This window comes from Ranitomeya imitator, chromosome 10 (assembly GCF_032444005.1).
Source record: "Ranitomeya imitator isolate aRanImi1 chromosome 10, aRanImi1.pri, whole genome shotgun sequence".
NCBI classification, from domain to species: domain Eukaryota; kingdom Metazoa; phylum Chordata; class Amphibia; order Anura; family Dendrobatidae; genus Ranitomeya; species Ranitomeya imitator.
Window position 1 is genome coordinate 128,790,598 of NC_091291.1, and position 18,254 is coordinate 128,808,851.

Sequence of the window (18,254 nt, forward strand, 5' to 3'; positions counted from 1 at the left end):
GGTGTTAGATCAATTTCCCTTTGTCTGGTTGGAAGTACTAGCAGTCGGCTAGTGTCTTCTTCGGGAATTGCTGGCATGATCTCGGTGGTCTTCTCAAGCAAAGTGCATCCCCTCATTTGTTAACCCTATCTGTCTTTAGTTGTAGTGGGGGCTGACTACCGCTCCATATCCAGAACCTATCACTAGTGTCAGGCAGGGATTATGTTCCTGCTCGGCAATGGGTGCAGAACCTATTTAGGGCAAACAGGGTGTTAGATCTGCCTAGGGGGTCTCCACTCCTTCCTTCCCAAGTGTTTGGGCTTTCGCTCCCTCTCCCCATTGTTGTGCACCTTGCTTCTCCCTCACCCAGCGTGTCATGTGGTCTTTTCTATACACCCTCAAATTACCATATCAATTATGTGATGCAGTGACCCATGTTACAGCCAGGGGGCGCTGTATGTGCTCCTCAGGATACACATGGAGGCGTATCTGTAATGGTGATAATGAAACAGTGTCCGGCATGATTGTAAATGGCCGGTATGTGTCGCAGAGGGAGTCTGCGCTATCAGCCTGTAGAATTGTTGTTCTGGGACCTACAGTCCCACAAGTATTTGCACAGTTTAAAAGGGAGGCTTGCAGGGTTAGTTGGAGAGCTGGGCGGGTCTGACTAACCACACACACACCTCCCACCTATGGGGTTGGTTACAGGTACATAATGTGACCAGGGCTCAGGTCACATGGTCAGAGTTAATGGCCTGTGTGTTGGAATGTCCTGAAGTGGACTGGATTCCTGGAAGCACATGGTGAGGCCATGGACTGATGGCCTGTGTGTTGGAAGTGCCTGGGACTGGACTTTCTGAATAGCGCACGGAGAGGCCGTATCTGCAGAGCCTGGGATGGCTACTGTGTTGGGGAAGCTACAGTTCCTTTTGTGGGTCTGGACTATCTGAAGTGCCTTGGTCTCAAGGACGGTGATCCCAGTAAGGCAGCTTTTTCATAGGAACCAGGACTGACAGGAGTCAGTGTGTGGAGCAGGAGCTCCTGTAAGGTAACTCCAGATAAAGGGGGTTACGGGCAGAGAAGTATCTGCCATTGGAACAGACTGTCAGTGCTTATGATGTTCCATTGATGTAAATAATGAACTGATCGTGGTGCGGTTTATGATGTTTAATAAACCGGATAAAGTGTTTTTGTGAGAAAATGTGCCTGAGTGCTTTAATCCCGTTGCCAAGCGAGTGTCCCCCAACCCACTCAGGGAGTGCTATCTCACAATATGTATAGATTAAAGATGCATAACATTATTAGCACTATAATACAACACAATCGATTACTTCAGCGAAAGGAACGTGGCAGTACAGTCCAACACTCTTACAGATGTTCAACTGGTGAGCCAGCAACAAGGTCATGGGTACCCAAGGCTCATTGATGTGTGTAAGAAGTAAAGGCTCGTCTTCTCTCATCCAATCCAACAATCTCATCTGGCAATCCAGGAAAGATCTTTGTACCCTGTTAGCAAGCAGCTGAAAAAGTTTCTGTTGGCTATGATACAAATGTGTCAGAACACACATGCTGTATATAAGGTTGAGTAGTCACAAACCAGTCAAAAGTGTCTGTGCTGACCCCTGTCCACAAAGAAAGTGTACCATGTGCACATGGATAACAGAACTAGACCATGGAGTAATATAAAAAGGTGTAAAAACGTGGCCTGGTCTTAAGAATCACATTTTGTTTTCCGTTTTGTAGATGGATTCATGATTGTGTGAGGGGTGAAAAGCATAAGATTCTTTAGATTGTGCACCACAATCTAACAATCACAGAAACAGTTGCAATCAGAAGAATCATTATTAACCCCTTCGCGCCGTACTAGTACTGCGCTGCCGGCACTGCATAAGTGCCAGCCGCAGTACTAGTACGGCGCCGCCATTTTCCGGTCACCGCGCGGCATCGCGCGGTGATCGGGTTCCGGTGTCTGCTGTTCCTGACAGCAGACAATCCCTGCACGCAGCCCCGGGTGCCTGCACCGCCCCCCCGCATCAGCGATCGCTGTGATTGGCTGGTCAATTCTGACCAGCCAATCACAGCGATGTGACAATAAAGTTTCAAAAAAAAAAAAAAAAAAAGCATGTGACAGGCTGTGATTGATGCTGTGTGACGTCGCACCAATCACAGCCGTCACTGTAGGTGGGGTGATCGCCACGTCACCTCACCTGATTAACCCCTATGGCGCTGATTGGCTGAACAATAGCTTCTAGCCAATCAGCGCCAAAGGGGTTAATTTAAAATACCGATCACCGCCCTGCACGCCATCTTTCTCTCAGATTTGGCGTGCAGAGCGGTGGTCTAAGCCCCTCTGTGTCACCTTAGTGAAGGAATCCATTGGTGGCCAGTGCGATCCTCCCTGGGATCTCCTGCCTCCAGCTTGTGCTCCTGCTTCAGCTTGTGCTCCGTGCTGTGTGCTCTCTGCTGCCATCTGCCTGCTGTGTGACTCCTGTGATCACAGCAGCAGCAGCACCTCCCCCACCCCTTTCCCATCCCCCCATCCCTGTTCCAGTACCCCCTCCCTCCCCCACCCTCCAATTGAAATTTTTTGCGCACTTTTTTTGCGCTTTTTTTCCTGTGCGCGGCGTCCCGCGCAGAGCATTCGTGCTCTTCCTGTGTCCGCAGCGCTCTGATCAGTATCGCTGCTGATCAGAGACTGCGCCACAGGACTTTTTTTTTTTAGTTAGTGTAGCGGACATTGCAGTCTAAGCGACGTCTGTTTTTTTTTTTTTAGAAAAAAAATTGTAGTTAGTACAGTGTAGTTTTAGACGTAACAAGGTAGCGTAGCCGGCGTCAGTGTTTGGTGACGTCCCTCCATCCCTGTTCAAGTACCCACCTCCAATTCAATTTTTTGCGCACTTTTTTGCGCTTTTTTTCCTGTGCGCGGCGTCCCGCGCAGAGCATTCGTGCTCTTCCTGTGTCCGCAGCTCTTTGATCAGTATCGCTGCTGATCAGAGACTGCGCTACAGGACTTTTTTTTTTTAGTTAGTGTAGCGGACATTGCAGTCTAAGCAACGTCCGATTTTTTTTTTTCTTTTACAAAAATATAATAGTAGTTAGTACAGTGTAGTCTTAGACGTAGATTAGCTGGTGTCACAGCGTTCGTGACGACCGGTCTTTTTTTTTTTTTTTTGGAGAAAAAAAAAATTGTACAGAGTAGTTTAGTGGTAGCGTGTTAGTGTAGCCAGCGTCACAGCGTTAGTGACGACCGATCATCTTTTAGAAGAAAAAAAAAATCGTACTGAGTTTTATAGGTAGGGAGGTAGCGTCTTGTGCATAAAAAAAATCTGCTATCGCCGGATTATCTCTAGTGCATTAGGGGAGCGTACGTCACAGTGTTAGTGGCGTTCGCTTTTCTTTTGTAAAAAAAATATTTAGTTGCGTAGGGTAAATTTATACTTTTTTTTTTATACAAACTTATTTTTTTACATTGATTTTTCTTTTCATCTTTTTTTCTTGTTTCTTCTACATTTTTTCTCACTACTTGTTTTTTCTCTCTGATTGGTTTTAATAAAGAGTACCCTATACACAAGCCCCACACATTACACGTGTAAAAGCACCACCAAAAAAATGGCCCATTCGTCAACAAGGCGCTATTCACCAGAGGAGGCTTACGCCATCCTTGCGTCCGACACGGATTCAGCCAGTGAGGAAGATCCCACATTCCTCTATTCCTCCTCCTCCTCATCTGGTGAGGAAAGACCCCTAACACGGCGCCGTAGGACCCAGGCAACTCCTGCAGCAATCGATCCCGTATGGATTGCACCCCCGGAAAATTTTCAGCCCGTCATTCCGGATTTCAGCAGCAGCTCAGGAATCCAGTTTGACACGACTGGCCTCACTGAAATTGACTTCTTCAAATTCTTTTTCAGTGATGAAATAATAAATATTATGGTGGCCCAGACGAACCTGTATGCCCAACAATTTTTTACCCAAAATCCCACGTCATCTTATGCCAGATGGACCCCCGTAAATGCAGCAGAGATGATGACATTTTGGGGAATTGTGCTGCATATGGGCCTAATCAAAAAGCCAAAGCTTCGGCAATACTGGAGTACTGACATTCTCTACAGTACACCGGTATTCCGCATGGCCATGAAAAGGACACGATTTGAAGCGATCCAAAAATTTTTGCATTTCAGTGATAATGCGCAGTGTCCTCCCCGAGACGATCCAAACTTTGATCGTCTATATAAAATTCGTCCAGTGGTTGAACTCTTCAGCAGAAAATTTGCTGAGGCGTACACACCCCAGAGGGACATCGCTATTGATGAATCTCTCGTTCATTTCAAAGGGAGGCTAAAATTCCGACAGTACCTGCCCAGTAAGAGGTCCAGGTACGGAATAAAGCTGTACAAACTGTGCGAGAGTACCTCAGGGTACACCCACAGATTTAGGGTCTACGAGGGTAAGGACACCCAGATTAACCCCCCTGAATGCCCCCCCATCCTGGGGGTGAGTGGGAAAATTGTGTGGGAATTGCTGCACCCACTGCTGGATAAGGGTTATCACCTTTATATTGACAACTTTTACACCAGCATCCCACTCTTCAAGGCCCTCTCTGCCAGAGGTACAGCTGCATGTGGCACCGTGCGAAAAAAATCAGCGAGGCCTCCCTAAGCCGCTAATTGGGCAAACGCTGAGAAAAGGGGAAAGCAGAGCCAAATGCAGCGACAACATGCTGGTGGTCAAGTATAAGGACAAAAGGGATGTCCTTATCCTGACCACCATACACCGTGACAACAGCACCCTTGTCACTGTTCGTGGGACCACAACACAAGTCCCAAAGCCAGATTGTATCCTGGATTACAATCGGTACATGGGGGGTGTGGATCTCTCAGATCAGGTCCTCCAACCATACAGTGCCATGCGAAAAGCTTACGTATGGTACAAAAAATTGGCCATGCACATTGTACAGATGGCACTGTACAATGCTTTTGTGCTGTCCCGATCTGCAGGCAATACGGGGACCTTCCTTCAGTTTCAGGAGGTAGTCATCAAGGCCCTAATGTTTGGCACTCAGGGAGGTGAGGGTCCCAGTACTTCTGAATCTGATAGTGCCCGTATTGTCCAAGGTCAACATTTCCCAGGACAGGTTCCCCAAACAGCGAGGACAGGACGATCACAAAAACGGTGTAGAGTATGTTCCAAGAGGGGAATCCGAAAGGACACAATTTACCATTGTGAAACCTGCCCTGAGAAACCTGGCCTTTGCATTAAGGATTGCTTCAAAGCATACCACACGTCCACAAATTAATAAAAATTAGTTTATACCCTGTTGACACAACACACTGTGTAGTTTCCAACATGGGGTCACTTGTGGAGTGAGGCACTTGGAGGTTTACGGTGCTCACCACATATCTAAATAAATTCCTTGGTAGGTCCAGTTTTCGAAATGGTGTCACTTGTGGAGTGAGGCACTTGGAGGTTTACGGTGCTCACCACATATCTAAATAAATTCCTTGGGAGGTCCAGTTTTCAAAATGGTGTCACTTGTGGAGTGAGGCACTTGGAGGTTTACGGTGCTCACCACATATCTAAATAAATTCCTTGGGAGGTCCAGTTTTCAAAATGGTGTCACTTGTGGAGTGAGGCACTTGGAGGTTTACGGTGCTCACCACATATCTAAATAAATTCCTTGGTAGGTCCAGTTTTCAAAATGGGGTCACTTGTGGAGTGAGGCACTTGGAGGTTTACGGTGCTCACCACATATCTAAATAAATTCCTTGGGAGGTCCAGTTTTCAAAATGGGGTCACTTGTGGAGTGAGGCACTTGGAGGTTTACGGTGCTCACCACATATCTAAATAAATTCCTTGGGAGGTCCAGTTTTCAAAATGGGGTCACTTGTGGAGTGAGGCACTTGGAGGTTTACGGTGCTCACCACATATCTAAATAAATTCCTTGGGAGGTCCAGTTTTCAAAATGGGGTCACTTGTGGAGTGAGGCACTTGGAGGTTTACGGTGCTCACCACATATCTAAATAAATTCCTTGGGAGGTCCAGTTTTCAAAATGGGGTCACTTGTGGAGGATTTCCACTGTTTAGGTACATCAGGGGCTCTGCAAATGCAACGTGACGCCTGCAGACCAATCCATCTAAGTCTGCATTCCAAATGGTGCTCCTTCCCTTCCGAGCTCTGCCATGCGCACAAACAGTGGTTTTTCCCCACATATGGGGTATCGGCGTACTCGTGAAAAATTGCACAACATTTTTTTCTTTCTATTTTGTCCTATAACCCTTGGGAAAAAAAAAACCTTGCTAAAGATCATTTTTGTGGAAAAAATGTGTTCTATTTTTTTTTTACGACTCATCATTATAATTTTTGGTGAGGCACTTGGAGGTTCACGGTGCTCATCACATAGCTAGATAAGTTCCTTGAAGGGTCTAGTTTCCAAAATGGGGTCACTTGTGGCGGTTTTCCACTGTTTAGGCACATCAGGGGCTCTCCAAACGGGACATGGTGTCCGATCTCAATTCCAGCCAATTTTGGTTTGTAAAAGTCAAAAGGTGCTCCTTCCCTTCCGAGCCCTGCCGTGTGCCCAAACAGTGGTTTTCCCCCACATATGGGGTATCAGTATATTCAGGATAAATTGGTCAACAACTTTAGTGGTCCATTTTCTCCATTTACACTTGTGAAGATAAAAAAATTGTTGTTAAAAGATCATTTTTGGGGAAAAAATGTGTATTTATTTTCACGCCTCTACGTTCTAAACTTCTGTTAAGCACCTGGGGGTTCAAAGTGCTCACCACATAGCTAGATAAGTTCCTTGAAGGGTCTAGTTTCCAAAATGGGGTCACTTGTGGCGGTTTTCCACTGTTTAGGCACATCAGGGGCTCTCCAAACGGGACATGGTGTCCGATCTCAATTCCAGCCAATTTTGGTTTGTAAAAGTCAAAAGGTGCTCCTTCCCTTCCGAGCCCTGCCGTGTGCCCAAACAGTGGTTTTCCCCCACATATGGGGTATCAGTGTATTCAGGATAAATTGGTCAACAACTTTAGTTGTCCATTTTCTCCTTTTACACTTGTGAAGATAAAAAAATTGTTGTTAAAAGATCATTTTTGGGGAAAAAATGTGAATTTTTATTTTCACGCCTCTACGTTCTAAACTTCTGTGAAGCACCTGGGGGTTCAAAGTGCTCACCACATAGCTAGATAAGTTCCTTGAAGGGTCTAGTTTCCAAAATGGGGTCACTTGTGGCGGTTTTCCACTGTTTAGGCACATCAGGGGCTCTCCAAACGGGACATGGTGTCCGATCTCAATTCCAGCCAATTTTGGTTTGTAAAAGTCAAAAGGTGCTCCTTCCCTTCCGAGCCCTGCCGTGTGCCCAAACAGTGGTTTTCCCCCACATATGGGGTATCAGTGTATTCAGGATAAATTGGTCAACAACTTGAGTGGTCCATTTTCTCCTTTTACACTTGTGAAGATAAAAAAATTGTTGTTAAAAGATCATTTTTGGGGAAAAAATGTGAATTTTTATTTTCACGCCTCTACGTTCTAAACTTCTGTGAAGCACCTGGGGGTTCAAAGTGCTCACCACATAGCTAGATAAGTTCCTTGAAGGGTCTAGTTTCCAAAATGGGGTCACTTGTGGCGGTTTTCCACTGTGTAGGCACATCAGGGGCTCTCCAAACGGGACATGCTGTCCGATCTCAATTCCAGCCAATTTTGGTTTGTAAAAGTCAAAAGGCGCTCCTTCCCTTCCGAGCCCTGCCGTGTGCCCAAATAGTGGTTTTCCCCCACATATGGGGTATCAGTGTATTCAGGATGAATTGGTCAACAACTTTAGTGGTCCATTTTCTCCTTTTACACTTGTGAAGATAAAAAAATTGTTGTTAAAATATCATTTTTGGGGAAAAAATGTGAATTTTTATTTTCACGCCTCTACGTTCTAAACTTCTGTGAAGCACCTGGGGGTTCAATGTGCTCACCACATAGCTAGATAAGTTCCTTGAAGGGTCTAGTTTCCAAAATGGGGTCACTTGTGGCGGTTTTCCACTGTTTAGGCACATCAGGGGCTCTCCAAACGGGACATGGTGTTCGATCTCAATTCCAGCCAATTTTGGTTTGAAATAGTCAAACGGCGCTCCTTCCCTTCCGAGCCCTGCCGTGCGCCCAGACAGTGGTTTTCTCCCACATATGGGGTATCAGTGTATTCAGAAGGAATTGCACAACAACTTTCGTGGTCCATTTTCTTCTTTTACCCTTGTGAAAATAAAAAAAAAGTTGCTATAAATCATTATGTGGAAAAAAAAGTTAAATGTTATTTTTTTCCTTCCACAGTCCGTTAATTCCTGTGAAGCACCTGAAGGGTTAATAAACTTCTTGAATGTGGTTTTGAGTACCTCGGGGGGTATAGTTTTTAGAATGGTGTCACTTTTGGGTATTTTAAATCTTATAAGCCTCTCAAAGTGACTTCAAATATGATGTGGTCCCTACAAAAAATGGTTTTATAAAAGTTGTTGAAAAAATGAGAAATCGCTGTTTAACTTTTAACCCTTATAACTCCCTAAGGAAAAAAAAATTGGTTCCAAAATGTTGCTGATGTAAAGTAGACATGTGGGAAATGTTATTTATTAACTAATTTGTGCGATATGAGTCTCTAATGCAAGGGTATAAAAATTGAAAGTTTGAAAATTGCAAAATTTTCAAAATTTTCGCCAAATTTCCGTTTTTTTCACAAAGAAACGAAGGTAATATCAAATAAATTTTACCACTATCATGAAGTACAATATGTCACGAGAAAACAATGTCAGAATCGCCAGGATCCGTTGAAGCGTTTCAGAGTTATTACCTCATAAAGTGACAGTGGTCAGAATTGTAAAAATTGGCCCTGTCACTTAGGTGAAAACAGGCTTCGGGGTGAAGGGGTTAAAGTCACAAGAAATATCAAGCTGATCGAACGGCAACAAAAATTTACGTAATTCCAAAGGATCCATTGCTTACATCTCAATGCCAAATATCACAGAGCACCTTGAAAGGTCTTGTGGAGTCCATGCCTTGATGGGCTAAGACTGTTTTGATGGCATGAGGACGTATACACAATATCAGGTGCCATTATTCCTCATTGGTGGGTGTTTTATACATATGGGGGAAGATTTATTAATAGAGTTTTAAATGTAGACAACTTAAAAGTAGACAGAACAGTCTAGAGATCAGGAACCTTTCTATGTTTTGTGCCACTTCTTGGTGGGTCTTTTTATGCTATTATTTTACAACAAACCTATAAAACACACCTTTAATAAAATCTGGAACTTTTTTGTCTCGTGAGGTGCACAAAGTTTCTAAAACAATATTCATGGTGCGCAGCATATGGTCCATTTCTTTGGCCTAAATTTGAGCGATAATTTAGTAAACCTTAATTATTATTTCCAGATTTTTATTTGTCTACAGTGTTATAAGGGAAGAATCCTAGAATAAATTATAGCATTCTCGGATTTAGGATATGTGATGAAAGTGAGCAAGCTATACATATAGTGAAAATGCCTTGCTGCATTTGGATTGATTGTATGTAACGTTTTTTTTTAGTTTGCAGGCTTAGGGCTATTATGAAGAATAAAGAATTACTGGCAGGAGCTAAAGTTAAAAGGTGTAGCAAATACTACTGACCATCCGTGAAAATTTGTACTGACCTTTGGCAAATAATGCTTCCCTGTGTCATTCAGATAACGAGTGCTTTGACCCTTGTGCACCCTGCCAATAACTTATCCCTGTCCCGTTTATCAGTTCCGGGTCATTGCATTGATGCTACCGAAATGTCATTTTAAACATCTCTAAAATCCAGCTCAACCAGATTCAATTTTAAAGGGTCATTGTACAAAAGGAAGAAACCCTTGACGTCACAAAGTCTTCTTACAACTTTTTATGAGAATGAATAATTTATAAACGCAAATTTGTTATTAACAAATATTTTTTTAAGGAAGTACTCCTGAATCTGTACAACCACATTAAGGTGCACATATACCTGAGATTGGCCAAACGCCCATTCCACCACTAGCTTTGCCTCCTTACACCCCTATACACATGCAAGCTTTGTTTACCGGAGAGTGCATCCGTCTCGGAAAATGACACAATTTTTTTTTTCTTTTAAGAAACTTTGAATTTTTTTTCACCACTTAAATAAAAAAGGACCTATACAGATTTGGTTTCTGCGAACTCGTAATGACCTGGACAATAATAATGGCAGGTCAGTTTTAGCATTTAGTTTACATGGTAGAAAGCAAAAAACAATTGTGAAATTGCACTTGGAATTTTTTTTTTATTTTCCTGTACACTATGCGGTAAAACCAATGGTGTTGTTCAAAGGTACAACTCGTCCCACAAAAAAACAAGCCCATACATGGCCATATTGAGGGAAAAATAAAAAAGGTATGCCTCTGGGAAGAAGGGGAGCAAAAACAGGAATGCAAAAACAAACATGGGCTACGGCGTGAAGGGGTTAAATTGTTGGCTGAACCCATTGATATTGTATTGTTCAGCTGACTGTGTTCCAATGTATACGGGAGTCTTAAGGCATGGAGGCTTTTCTGTCCAAAATTCTGCATGTTTAATTCTACTGATCAAAATGGTGGAAGTTTCCAATGTTGATATTTTCCCATTGAAGACTTGATTGATTTGCTTCCAGGAAGAATGGTATCTGTCTCAGTCCATGTTTGAATCTGTGGCAGATCTGGCCTCCCAGATTAAAACTTATTTCCTCTCAGGCTATCGGGAGTTAATGCAGTTTTTCCCCAGTGGCCGCTGGTGTAAGTAATTACATTGCTGCCTAGTCTGCTGATGTTGGTGGTGACAACTCCCACATTCCTTCAAAAGGTCACCGGATGCATCAGCTGACTGTTGGTTATACAGGTCCTTTTGGACACCAACCTAACTGGAGAAGGAGTTTGCTGAGTGCTGTGGTTCTTCAGCTGAATACTGATATCTGGTGCCTTACTCTGTTGTACGGTGTATTGCAGCAGAGAAAGCTAACTGTGGAGATTATTGTTGCTTTGTCCCTTTGTTGTCTGTAACTTCCCATGTGTTGTATTAGTGCAGCGATGGGACCAGTGCTCTCACCTGCCAGTTCCCTACTTAGGGATAAGAGCAGGGCAAGTGAGGGACTAGGTATCCTGCTCGGCGACGGGGTGAAAAAACCCGTATAGGGACACTAGTAAGAGCAGGGCACATCCTCAGGTGAGTGCAGGAGGTGTCCATTCCCCGTTCCTTAATGACAGGGCCCACCATTGTTAAAGTGTTCCCTGTGTACCCTTGTGTGTTTCCTCATTTGGTGACCAACCACTCATCGGGTTGGGTCACGCTAGGACACTTTGTGACAGTATCCCAAATGTGATGAACCATACAGAAGCACAGAAAATGACTAAGTATTGGAACTTTTCATGTCCAATACTAATAATGCACAGTATTGAAGCAGTCACAAAAAATATTTTGTTATGCAATTTTCTGAACCAGTCGAGGTACATCTGGACCAGCTTGGTTAAAGGGACCAATGATCAGTTTTAGCACAAATGATTGACTTAATATGAATTAATATATTTCTAACATTTAAACTTTTGTTTTAATTATTTTATTGATGTACGAGTTAAAACTTGGTCCTCTAAGTTAAGCTTAAAATGATCTGACTGAAGAGATATTTTGGACATGCTACTAAAGGACCTGTTTTATTGGAAATTTGGATTTGTTAGATTATTTTAATTTGAAAACATTTACGATCTATATGAGAACAGAAGGAGAAGATAGTTGTGGCCCAGTGGTAGAGGGGCAGGGCAACCTCTCAGTACCCTAAGGAACACTTTCAAAATGTGTCCTTCCTTCTCTCCACTTCAAGTCCCCAGAAATCAGGATGACTGTCAGATGGACAATAATTCATTTAATTGAAGTTAGAACTTCAGGACTTGCTGTAGTGTCAGCTTATTTGAACACACTTGCCAAATGGGCCTGCAGCTGCTTCCTTTTAGCCATGAAGGACACATTACATCCAGTTACACATTGTAATGCAAATCTGTTGCATAGGGAAGATTTATCACTTCTGTGGCTCAGCCTAGGACACTGTTTCCTTGTATGCTCACCCCCTAAATATCAGTGTGTCATTCAGTCATATCATCCTGTCTGAGCACTTAGTTTATTTCTTCCCTGGGTCACGTCTGTTAAATATTTTTAGATTTGTAAGTATTTATCCACATGGGTTTTTTCGTATATTGTAAGTGGTTGAAAATTTCCGATGCTTGATGTAGATAACAATCTTCTGGACCTGGCTGCTTCTTTAAGCACCGATACTGAAAGTCTTCTTTCACCAACCTAAAGGTACCGTTACACTAAACAATTTACCAACGATCACGACCAGCGATACAACCTGGCCGTGATCGTTGGTAAGTCGTTGTGTTGTCGCTGGGGAGCTGTCACACAGACAGCTCTTTCCAGCGACCAACGATCAGGGGAACGACTTCGGCATCGTTGAAACTGTCTTCAACGATGCCGAAGTCCCCGGGTAACCAGGGTAAACATCGGGCTACTAAGTGCAGGGCCGCGCTTAGTAACCCAATATTTACCCTGGTTACCATTGTAAAAGTAAAAAAAAAGACATACTCACATTCCGATGTCTGTCACGTCCCCCGGCGTCAGCTTCCCTGCACTGTGTAAGCGCCGGCCGTAAAGCAGAGCGGTGATGTCACCGCTGTGCTCTGCTTTACGGCCGGCCGGCGCTGACACAGTCAGTGTGGGAAGCTGACGCCAGGGGACGTGACAGACATCAGAATGTGAGTATGTACTGTTTTGTCTTTTAACTTTTACAATGGTAACCAGGGTAAATATCGGGTTACTAAGCGCGGCCCTGCGCTTAGTAACCCGATATTTACCCTGGTTACCAGTGAACACATCGCTGGATCGGCATCACACACGCCGATTCAGCGATGACAGCGGGTGATCAGCGACCAAAAAAAGGTCCTGATCATTCCCAGCGACCAACGATCTCCCAGCAGGGGCCTGATCGTTGGTCGTTGTCACGCATAACGATTTAGTTAACGATATCGTTGCTACGTCACAAAAGGCAACGATATCGTTAACGAAATCGTTATGTGTGAAGGTACCTTAAGTCTTCAGAGCTCATTTCAGAAGTTTCTTGCCTTCCATTCTGGCTGAATGAAGTGCTGCATGGTGTAAGCAGGATATAGGACCAGCGGGCACTGTAGCAGGCACTTCTCTACTGCTGTAGTAGGATTGACTGATGGAAAATGGAGACTGTCCAGGAAAAGGTATAAAAACAATATGATACCATGGTTTACTAATAAAAAATTAATATGGTGCAATAGAAATAAAGGTTAATTCGGTCTGGTAAGCACTGCTGAATTGTACTCTATTAATTTTAAACAATGGCGTTAATTTAATATTTTACCTTTAACTGAGTATATAACAAAGTTATATCCGCGAGCGACATCACTGATCATCAGAGAGTCAGCAGATTTCTACATGTTACAGTGCTATTCGATGTTTCGCTGTTCCATGTATTTTCAATAAACCTACTTTTACTGTGGTCACAGGAAAGTGAATGGAATAATTATTTAATGCAATCACTTCCTTTTTCTATGTGTCTGACAGGAAAAAGGTGGAAAGAAGAAAGCCCGCACAGAGATCGCTGATCTCTATGGAAAACTACCTGTGCAGTACACACGAGCTTCAGCGAGAATGACAGATCAGGGACAGGAATAACGTAGCACGTTTCTTTCCTGTTCAATCATCTGGCTTATAAAGATGCAGCGCGCCGCACAGCAATTCTCCGCAGAGATTAATGATCTTTCTGGTATCTCCAATCTCCTTTCAACTGTATAGAAGGACCGAACGGGACGAAATTCACTACAATGTGAAATTGTTTTACGCAAAAACCCCGAATCTGAAGATTTAATTTGAACCCTCCACACAACTCTTCATGTTTTTATTTTGTTTTTACCTTTGTCAGGCAAACACCTTACCTTCCCACATTAAACATTAGACAGTCGTGAATGGAGTCTATTTCTAAATTATTCGATGAACGTAGAGTCATATTCGACAATACTAGTCACATATAACTAATTTTAGTGCCCACATTATGGAAGCCATAACACATTCACTTTAATGTAATATTTTGTCTAAAAGGAACCAACAAACAAGGGAGAACAGTAAAGTGCACTACCATAAAAGATTGGGGAGATAGGAGAACAGGTTTTACCCCAATGTTTACAAAGCATTACATAGATCATTTCTAAACAAAAAAAAATGTGTTCCTATTATATTTTTATAGCAGTTAAAGATTGTTTTTTGTAACGGGATTCTCTAAATATTCTGCATGTAAAGGTAAAACATTTCTTAAACTAACTCACAAACAAAAATATCCTGACGCAGAAAGTTAACACTTAACACAATAAAAGTCATTGAACTTTTAGGGTATGTGCACACGTTCAGATTTTTTCGCTATAAAAACTCATTAAAAACGCATGCATTATGCATCCTATCATTTAGAATGCATTCTGCAATTTTTGTGCATATAATGCGTTTTTTTCTGCGAAAAAAATGCATCGCGGTAAAAAAAAGCAGCATGTCCATTAATTTTGCGTTTTTTTCGCATTTTTCCCACTATTCTATGCATTTGGAAAAAACGCAAAAAAAAACGCATAAAAAAACGCATGCGGATTTCTGGCAGAAATGTCCGGTTTTTGTCAGAAAAATTTCTGCCAGAAATCCTGACGTGTGCACATACCCTTATGGTTGGATGTTGAGTTACACTTTTTACATGAAGATAGCTCACTATCGTGGTATGTTTGTCATTTTAAGAAATGTTGCCTCTGTAATTTAATAATAAAATTGTACTTGGCATATACTATCGTAGTCTAAACTCAATAATAAAACCGTTTGCAATAATGTCCTCATTTATGGTGAGAATTTTATAATTTGCTTTCCCCCGAATCAGGATTTAGAGCCTTTTATAAGAAACTGCTGCAACTGGTACTGTATAACAAATATATTAAGAAATGCACAGAAAGTTGGACCTAAAAAAGTGCAATAGCAGATAATTGTTAAAGGGGTTATCCAGACTTTTTTTGTTAATCTATGGGGATAAGCACTTATCGGCAGGTGGTTGATAACTACCTGCCTTTTTTGCCATGTGATGATCTCTCTAGGTTCAGAGCGGTCACTATGGTTAAATAATGATTAATATACTGCCCAACATTAGCTCTCAACCTCTAAGTTTGATTTAAGCAATAGGTCATTTTCTGAGTATAGCTTCTCAATAAAAGGTAGAACGGTCTTGGTTTCACCCAGATCATGAAATGACCGAGGAAAGCATGGCCAGTTGGCCACCAGATGGACTGTAAGCTTACAAGGAAATTAGGTCCATACCCACGAAGAACAAGTAGAATGTGCAGTTCCAGTAAAAGAACTGAGCATTGTTAAATAATAACAAGCGTCAAAGTGAAATGACATGCAAAATTAGAAATGACACAATAAGGGAATTCAATAGCAAAGTCCAAGGAACACAGAGTTGAGACAAATGGCTTAAGAGATGCAGATGTGGGCTAAAAGTGATGAATGTCAAAAGTCCATAGAAAATCTTGACTGTTAAACCTTTACTCAAGATCAAGAATCTTTCAGAATGAACAACATGCATGTGTCCACTATTATAGCATGCTCCATTTAGTAATATGTTTAAAGGGAATATGTCACCCCATTTTTCGCCTATAAGCTAAGGCTCCGGCGCAGGCGTACTTTATCTGCCCTGTTGAGGGCAGAGCAAAGTACTGCAGTGTGCAAGACCTCTGTGACCTTTCCCGGCGCCTGCGCACTGCAGTACTTTGCTCTGCCCTCAACAGGGGAAATCAGTACAGGAGCCGCGACGGGGAGCAAAGAAGAGGACACCATCCTATGAAGATGGGAGGACCGGACCGCGACGCCCATCGGACCCGGACCGAACCGGGAACGCCCCTGGGTTAATATACTCTAACTTGTTTTTCTTATCTTTCAGGATACATCGGGGGCTTATCTACAGCATTACAGAATGCTATAGATAAGCCCCTGATGGCGGTGGCCGCAGCTTATAGTCAAAAAATGGGGTGACAGATTCCCTTTAAGTTGTCATAAAGAACTCCAGGTGACTTATGTGAGGGTGAGATATAAGGGATTACCAGTCTTAGTAGAACTTCTGATTGCAATTCTCGATTCCACTGGAGATGAGGCTTCACTAATTCTTGTGACTACCAAGCACAACTGCTTATTGTAAGGTCAATACTTATAAAGCCAATCTGCTAAGAACTCATGTGGGGTGGAGAAGGATGATCAACAGTCTGAATCACTGAGCTGTACTGCAGATATACCATAGGTAAAGCTAGCAACATACTAACGCCAAAAAATCAAATGTCTCAAAAATGTGGGCCTACAGGAACATTTATATACACGCTGAGTAAAGTTCAACACACATATAGAGCGCCCCTAGACGCAGGGCCGCGGGGTACTCGGTACCGGTCCTCTCTGTCTCGACTCTAGGGTTGTCACGGTGGCTGGACCCGGTCCGTGACCCTGCTAAGGGGCGTCCAATGAAAGGGTGATGAAAGTCGGTCAAGGTTTCGTGACGCCACCTGTGGTATTCGGTCAGGGTGACCGACGCTGCTTGGGGCCCACTGGGATGGTGTTATGCCAGCTAGATTGTATACCTTCCCACAGGTGAAGTATAACCCCAGGGCTTCCCAGTAGTGTAGGTGGTGATGATGTGAGGCGCGGTTAATAACGGGGACACAGGGTTGCAGTCTCTTTACCTTTTACTGAAGGCTTCGGGATCCGCAATTCGGAGCACTGCTAACAGGGCTGGCTGAGTCCGGCCGATCCGAAGGCACATCCAGAGTTCCCTTTGCAGGTGGAAATCAGTGCCTACCAACTAGCGCCTGTGTGTTGTAGTCCTTCCCTGCTGAGCACCACGGGATAGTCCTCACAACTTTCATATCAGTTCTTTCTCTTCTCCGTCCCCCAAGTTTATCTGGATAGGACGCACCCGTATGACGGGTAGGCTCGGAGCTATTCTGGGACCCTAGAGACACCCCTCTCCACATTTTCCCCCTATGTCTGCTTAGGTGATTTTAGGTAGACAGCCAACCTGTAATCAACTGATCTGCCGCTGTTTTAAGTAATGCTTGGAGTCAGTTACTTCCTCGGCGTTCCGGCCACCGGCTACGCGCCTCAGTAGGATGTTGCCGATCTCGGGGCACGACTCCTACTGGTTCTCCTTTGTGCTGTGATCTCATTTCTCACTTCTCCACAATATACTTCGCTTCGTGTCCTTTCTTAGGATGCCACCGCAAGGTAGTGCAGGCACGGCTCAGTCACGTTCTGTCCTTTCTGCTAGGTACCTGCCAGAAACCCACCCCTGACAGGTCCTCCTTGGAGCTCTCCCAGACTGCGTTCTGTTCCATCTTCCTATCCAACCCCCAGTTTTACCAGAGTGTGAGGAGTGGCCTAATACAGAGCCTTTTGCTCCCCCTGGTGGCCGGAGTGTGAAGTGTAATGTGTGACTGTGATACCTGGTCAGGTGAGCTCCTTTAGTGCAATCAGACATAACATCACTACCCTTAGTGGCAGAGCGACATTACTGCAACGACCAGGACTCTGGGGTGCTGCACATACTCTAGGGCTCATTCAGACATTCATTTTTCACATACATGTTCTAATCATGTTTTTCAACACATAGAACACGTGTCTAATATAGATTATGAGGCTGTTCACATTTCCTTGTTTTTTTTTGCAGACTGATTGGAACTCAAAAAAACCAAACAAACCAAAGACTTGTCTGTTAATGATCTTGATCGGTGGATCAAACTCGCCAATGCAAGTCTATGGTTCAGTGAAAAAAAATTGGACTGCACTTGGATGCCATGCTAATTTCATCCTAATCCTGTAAGTTTCTCATGTTTGTTTGATAGAAAAAGCTTGAGAAACTACATTAGTTTTTTTGTCGCATACGAGAAAAACTGATGGTAAAATTGACACAGAGAGCTAACACTGAGGAAAATCTGATACAGCACACTAATGGAAATTGTTTTTTGCATACAATAAAAATCACTGATGTCTGAATGAGGCCTTATTAAAGCCAAGTTCACACGTTCAGTATTTGGTCAGTATTTTACATCAGTATTTGTAAGAAAAAAGAAAATCAGGGATTGGACAGAGGAAAAGTATAACAGAAACACGTCACCAATTCTGCATTTCACCCACTCCTGGTTTTGGC

General features: G+C 43.2%; 1 long non-coding RNA gene across 1 annotated transcript in view; it reads left to right on the forward strand.

Moving 5' to 3' along the window:
* LOC138651353 (uncharacterized) overlaps positions 1 to 14,902 on the forward strand; it is a 38,963-nt gene extending 24,061 nt beyond the window's left edge. The window contains exon 3 of the long non-coding RNA XR_011315473.1: positions 13,607 to 14,902. This is a non-coding gene — a long non-coding RNA (uncharacterized lncRNA). The remainder of the gene's footprint in view (positions 1 to 13,606) is intronic.
* The last annotated feature ends 3,352 nt before the right edge of the window (positions 14,903 to 18,254 follow it).